Here is a 7462-nt window from a genome sequence, read left to right as displayed (position 1 = left end):
GTAACTGTGTTTTCTGTTAGTATTATCGCCTAGTTTTAGTTTGACCCCCTTAGTGTTGCCCTTACTTACCACATACCTAGCTATATTGTTCCTGCAGGACTTACATATTAGTGCCTGTAAGGATCAGGTTTTTCCCAAAAGGCCTTCCCTTTCTGCTGGTGATACACATTTTTTTATTTAAATTGAGAATTCACCTCACCTCACACTCTTAGGTGGCAGATGGCAGTTAATGCTCCCAGTGATGGCACTGAGCTGTGATGTAGCCCAGGAGTTCAGTGTCCCTTCTTGGTCCTGTCTCTCCCCTGTGCTTCTCTTACAAGTCATTGGACAGCCTTGACCAGGGATAAAATTGTCTTTTGGATGTCAAAGATTTATGACTTATGTTTGCAGGAAATTAAAAAAAAAAAAAAAAAGGTTTTGAAAGCTAGGTGTGATGGCACATGTAATCCCAGCCATTCAGGAGGCTGAAGCAGGAGGATCACAAGTTCAAGGCCAACCTTGGGCAACTTAGTGAGTTGTAGCTCAGTGTTAGAGCACTTGCCTGGCATGTACAAGGCCTGGGTTCAATCCCCAGTGCTACAAAAATTTTTTAAAAGCCAAAGAGTTTTATCATGGGAAATGTAACATAATATGTTAAATTGTAAATTCTTAATTTGTTTTTTATAATCCAGACCTAACTACTGTCTATACATTTGAGCATATATACTATATTGTGAAATAGTTTTAACAAGTTGTTTGTCTTTTTCACTCCTGTTCTCATGAGTGGAGTTTCCAGAAGCTACATGACATGGTGACATTGCTCAAATAGTTAATGGAACATATATACTTCTGTATTATTGTTTTTTGTATAATTTTGTATGCTGGTATTGGAAGAATAGGAAAATTTTAATTCATCTTTTGAATTTTCTTTCTACAAGTCCATACAAATTTTGGGGGCAATGTATCATTAAAGGAAATAAATTTTAACTGTTGTTACAGAAGGGTAACAGCTACTATTGATATGGAACTTTTATGAAAAAGTAAGAGCAAGTGTTGGTTGGTTGGTTGGTTGGTTGGTTGGTAGGTAGGTACTGGGATTGGGGTGCTCTACCACTGAGCTACATCCCCAGACCTTTTTATATTTTATTTTAAGACAGGGCCTTGCTAAATTGCTGAAGCTGACCTCGATTTTACCATCCTCCTGCTTCAACCTCCTGAGTACCTGGGTTTACATGGTGTTAATGTAACACCATGCCCTGATGCCCAGTTACCCTCATTTCTTTAAAGAAGATGAGGGGGGAAATAAAAATCTGTCACTACAGTTGTTTCACAGAATCTATTTGCTATACAAGGACCTTTGTGATGGGGAATACTATTGATTTGGGGGAGGAGGGGCACAGTGAATTACCGTAAGTGAACTTCACAGTCTTAGTGGTTACATTATAAATGTTACTTAGAATGATTACTTTTTAATGGAGGCCCAGGGTTTCCTAAACTGGGCATTGGGTGGAATCCAGTGTCCTAATGAAGCAAACTCTTGCCATCTGCTCTTGCCCTGTGCTCTTTTCCTGGAGCTGTAGGGAACCTAATAGCACCAGAGGGGTATCAAGACAACAGAACACCTCTCAGATAAAGTCCACCTTGATACTACAGGAGTATGATGTCAAAGCCCATGACTGGTAGGAGCGAAGAAAGCAGCTGCTAGGGATTTTATTAATAGCTTTTTTTTTTTTCCTTTTCCTTTTGGTACTGGGAATTGAACCACTGAGCCACCTCCCTAGATCTTTTTTTTTTTTTTTTTTTTTGAGGCCAGACCTTGCCAACTTGCAATCCTCCTGCCTCAGCCTCCAGAGTCTCTAGGATTACAGGCATGTGCCACTGCACCCAGATTTAATGTTCATTTAGAAAAAAATAAGTTCACTTTATGAATAATCATTAAGTATATGCTTTGTGTTTTTGTCAGTATATGATTTCACTTTAAATGTTAAGAAATAAATCTTATCATCCATAGGTAGAACTACTCCTTTGCATTTTAAGCACATATCAAATATGAGAAGTGAAGTAATTTTTCACAAATAATAACAGCTAATATAGGTAGAATTTTTTTTTTCTTTTTTTTTTTTTTTTGGTACTGGGGATGCTTAACCAAAAACTGGTCCACATCCCCAGCCCTTTTAAAATATTTTATTTAGGGACAGGATTTTACTAAGTTGTTAGGGCCTCACTAAGTTGCTGAGGCTGGCTTTGAACTTGTAATCCTCCTGCCTCGGCCTTCAAAGCCACTGTGATTATAGGTGTGTACCATCATGCCTAGCTGGAATATGTTCATTTGTCATTTGTGCATTAACTCAATCCATTTAACTTAGTATTATTACCTTCCTCATTTTTCAAATTGAACTTAGATTAAGAAATGTGTCTAAGGTCATACACTTATACCCGTGGTTCTCAAAATATAGTCTTTGGACTCCTGGGAGTCCCTGAGAACTTTTTAGGAAGGAGATCTGTGAAGTCCAGACTATTCCCACCAGAATACTAAGGTACCATTTGCCTTTCTCACTCCCTCAGAGGCTGTGTCATGTGGCTACATCACTCAGATGGTTAATGGAACACATACTGTGTATTTTGTAAGTTGGTGGGTTTAGTGTATCAATGTGTGTGTTTTCAGAGATGGATTAGCTCAGTCCCTCAGCACGTTCTACTGTGCTGTTACTAACTGTTTTCATTTATACACGCAGTTATGGGCTGAGCCGTGTCCCTCCAGAATTCCTATATTAATGTGCTGTATGTAGAAATGGGCCTCTGAAGAAGTGATCAAGTTAAAATGAGGCTGTTAAGGTGGCCCTAATCCAGTCCGACTGAAGTTTCCTCTTTTAAGAAGAGGAAATTGGGACACTCAAGAGACTCAGGACTAGTACAAGCATAGAAAGACCACATGAGGACACAGTGGGAAGGTGACCATTTGCAAGCCACAGAGATTGACCACAGGAGAGACCAAACCTGCTAACATTTGATCTTGAACTTCTGGCCGCCTGAACTATGAGAAAGTAAATTTCAGTTGTTGAAGCCACCTTGTCTGCAGTACTTTGTTATGGTAGCCGTGGCAACCAGACACCCTTGCCAAGTGCACAAGCTGATAAGAGAATCTCCCCGACTTCTTCTAAGCCAGGCATTGAAGAGATTCGTGAAAATGTAAAGAAGTGCCACTCTCTAATTTGGGGGACAGTGGAAATATAGTTCATTCTCATAAAATACATTTTTAAAAACGTGAAATGGATGTTATTTTCTAAAGCAGCTTTAAAAAAATTCTTAGTTTTATTTTCAAGTAAACATCTATATATCAATCAATATACAGAACATATCTGTGTGTGTGTGTCACATAAAAGTTCTTCGGGGTTCTTTTATGTTTGAATGTAAAGGGCTCCTGAGGCCAGGAAGGTGGAGAACTGCTGTACTATACTGTACTTCCTTCCAAATGGGATCATTTATTCATATTACTGTGGTTTAGAAGTGTCCCACAAAGGTCTGTGTGTTAAAGGATTGGTCACCAACCTGTGACATTGGGAGGTTAGTAGAACATTTAGGAGATGGGCCCTAGTGGAAGGGAGTGAGGCCATTGGAGGTATTCCCTTGAAGAGTATCTTAGGACCCTGGCTGTTTCTCATTTCTCTTTGCTTCCTGGCTGCTGTGGGGTGAACAGGCTGCCTCTGTTTTATGTTTGTGCCTTGCTGAACATACAGTGCCATGACAGGCCCAAAGCAACAGGGCCAAGTGATTGTGGTCTAAAACCTAAGACAAAATGGACTGATTTATCCCAGGCTTCCTCTCTCCTTCCTGGCTGCTATGAGCTAACAGCCTTCCTCTGCCATGTCCTCCTGCCATGATGTTCCACCTCACCTCAGGCCCAAAGTAGTAGAGCCAACTGAGCATAGACTGAAACCTTTGAAACTTCCAATCAATAGCAAACTCACTTAGCAGTCATGTGACTTCACAGAGCCTACAGTGCTTTTGTATTGTTGACTGACGAGAAAAATGTATGGTTTGATTCATGAAATGAAGAGTCATTTAGATTGCCTGACTGGTCATCTGACTACTGGGAGGCTTTACTCACAGGAGTCTAGATTTCATCAAGAGATGACTTAGTGTGGTGTGACCAAGGAATGTGTGTTGTTATTATGCCGCACTGGGGATTGAATCCAGGGGTGCACTACCACTGAACTGCATCCCAATCCTGGTTAATTTTTTATTATGAAATAGTCTCACTAAGTTACTGAGGTTGGGCCTGAACTTGTCATCGTCCTGCCTCAGACTCCTGAGTTGCTGGGATATAGGCAGCACCAGCACGACAGGCAAGGAATGTGTATTTTAAAACTTTGCCTCTCTGGGTAAATCTGATGACGGCCAGATTTTGGAAGTCTAGCAGACGATCTAATAGCATCCGTGACAGTGCCTCTACATCTAATAGCATCCGTGACAGTGCCTCCACATGTGGCTCCCACCAGAAAGGATGCTTCCTAGTGAATCATAGGAGGGATTCTAAAACAGCCCTGCAATAAGGGTTTCTTTTTTCAGATTGAATCGACCTGCGTACTGTTACCTCCCACAGGAATTGTGTGGTCTTGAAACTTTTCTCTACCACACATCCACCTCTGTAATAGCACAAGTTCACCGGAATGACAGTGCTGATGCTTTGTCAACACACATAGAAAGAACAGTATCTTTTCCTGCATAAAGAAACCTGTAGTAGATGTTTCATAGTGTCTTAAAATGTCCTAGATTTGAAAATGTCCTATATTTTAGAGCTGTATGTAGCAAAACTATAGTTTATGAAAATTTTCTTCTTTAAATTCTGAGTAGGTTGTAATAGTGTCAGTCATTACAGTAAGTAATTCATTTATTCACTCTATTATTTGTTTTGTGCCAGGTACTATAATGGGAATTAAGGACATGAAAGTGTCTACTCTCATGATGAAAATAGCAAAAAAGTAGACAAAAGTTTTAAGATAATTACCAAATGTGATAACTGCTGAGCAGGAGGATAGCAATTACTGATAATCAGTGACTGAGAAGAGAATATCCAAAGATCAGACACAAGAATGTGAAGATTTCAGAGCATTCTTCATAGCCCAGTAGATAATGTTGCAAGTCAGATGAATGTAGGTTAGCACATTGGGCAGCTGAAGGAGAAAAGAGGTAGGTAGAATATAAACAGATCTTCCCTGACATTTTCAGAATTTTTTTTTAGTTATAGACAGACACATTACCTTTATTTTATTTATTTATTTTTTTCATTTATTTTTATGTGGTGCTGAGGATCAAACCCAGAGCCTCACACATGCTAGGCAAGCACTTTGCCACTGAGCCACAACCCCAGCCCCTTAGAATCTTTTCAGCAAGAAATTAATGAAACTATTATTTGGATAGGCTTAATTATGTAATTCTATGTATCATTTGTTGTTTACTTTCTATTTACTTGTGCTTTATCATTGTGTATTTATACTTCATAAGTTATTTCTCAGCAATACATTTTTTGGCAAAGCTCTTAAATAACTTATTTGACAAAAATGATGATTATCTCAATTATTTTGTCACAGTAACCAAAAAAATTTTTTTCAGTGCTGGAGATTAAACCCAAGGGCTTACACGTGCTAGACAAGTACTCTACCACTGACCTGCTACATCTCTAGCCCCCGGTACATGTTCTGTAATGAACTTTTATTATCCAGTAATGTGTAGTTGATTACATTGATTGTCAGTGTATACATATCTACATAATTTTTACATCATTATTTTAATGTTTGCACAATAGTCCTTTGTAGGTACTTTTTAAAAGTCCTTTGTAGATTGTTTTTTAACTAGTTGATCCCTGAGTGATAGACATTGCGGTGGTTATTGAGTTGGTTTCTAGGTTTAGCTATTAGGAATAATTCTGGAGTGAATGTCTTTGTGCATGTGTCTTTTTCTGCTCATCAAGACATGGGAACAAAGGGCTTTTAAGATGTTGTTAAATTTAGGTTTCTTATTGGAACAGTAAAGAAAATCTTCATTTTGTATTGTGAAATATTCAAATGCAAATAGAAAAATGCATGAAATATATTTACCATTTAGCCAGCACACCCAGCAGTTCCTCGCATTTGGGGCCATTGATTTGAAAAGACTGAGCTACCAGTAATTCTCATTATATTAGGAAAATCTTTTCTTTTTTATAAACTAACATTATTGGCCATTTTCTTACAATCTTCATTTGGAAATTTAGATTCTGCCTTTTAAATTGCTTTACCTCTGGCTCACTAACAGTCTTGGGCTGTGGTTGTTTGCTAATACTGACCCAACCTGAAGGTGTGGAAGAAGGCAGGTCCCTGGAGGAGCGGCTTAGGAGTGTAGAAAACATTCTGACCTTAAAAGGTCCGAACGCAGCTATGGTCTTGTTGATGGGCATCTTGTCAACACCTCCCCAATCTTTATTTTTTGAGTGTGTTGGGGAGAGCTGGGGGTTGAACCCAGGGCCTCACCCATGCTATCCAAGTGCCCTAGTGCTCAGCTATGTCCCTAGTCCTTTTTATTTTTTGAGACAGGGTTTCACTAAGTTGACCAGACTGGCCTTGAACTTGCAGTCTTCCTGCTTCAGCCTCCTGACGGGTGCCACTGTGCCCAGCCCCCAAACTCTAATGGGCAAGTTGGTAACTCTGGCAGATGAGGGGCTTTCCAAAATGACACCAGAGATATAGCATCACTGCCTTGGAGATACGTAGTTAGCTTTGCTAAAAGACTAGGGTTGAGATGGTTGAAAAAGACGGCAAATTTTGATAAAGCTTCAGAACTGGGGACATTAGAACTTTCTCTTTCCAACCTGAAAGAATGTCCATTATGCCCAGGCACTTAGTATGTCATTTTGCTTGAATTTCACAGCAATCTTATGATATAGGTGGTATTTGCATTAGTTGTAGACAGAAAATGGGATTCTTGCTGGGCACCGAGTCACACACTCGGGAGGCTGACGCAGGAGGATTACAAGTTCGAGGCTAGCCTCAGCAACTTAGGGGGACCCTATTCCAAAACAAAAAGGGCTGAGATTGTAGCTCGGTGGTAAAGTGAAGCTGGGTTCAATCCCCAGTACTCACCCCCCAGAAAAAGAAAATGAGATTCTCCCATCTCCCCCCAGGCTGTGTGAAATAAGCTGTACTCTTCCAGTACACAGCCCCACTGCCACCCATCTATTGTGAGGTGAAGAACCAGGCAGGGCCTGCTGCCACTCCACCACTAGATCCACCTGCAAAGGAGACAAGAATACACGGAAAGGGAGCTATTGTTTTCTCTTTTCCCAAGGGAATCCCAACCCCAGCCACTGAAACATTCAAAGTTCCCAAGCAGGCAGGACTCTGACTATAAACCTTGTAACCTGTTTTTTCCTTCTGATTAAAATCATGTTTCTCATTGCCTTTGATTTTTTAAGATCACAGCAGCCAAGTCTTTTATAAAAACACAA

This window comes from Sciurus carolinensis, chromosome 5 (assembly GCF_902686445.1).
Source record: "Sciurus carolinensis chromosome 5, mSciCar1.2, whole genome shotgun sequence".
Classification (NCBI taxonomy): Eukaryota; Metazoa; Chordata; class Mammalia; order Rodentia; family Sciuridae; genus Sciurus; species Sciurus carolinensis.
This window is presented reverse-complemented; position numbering follows the sequence as displayed.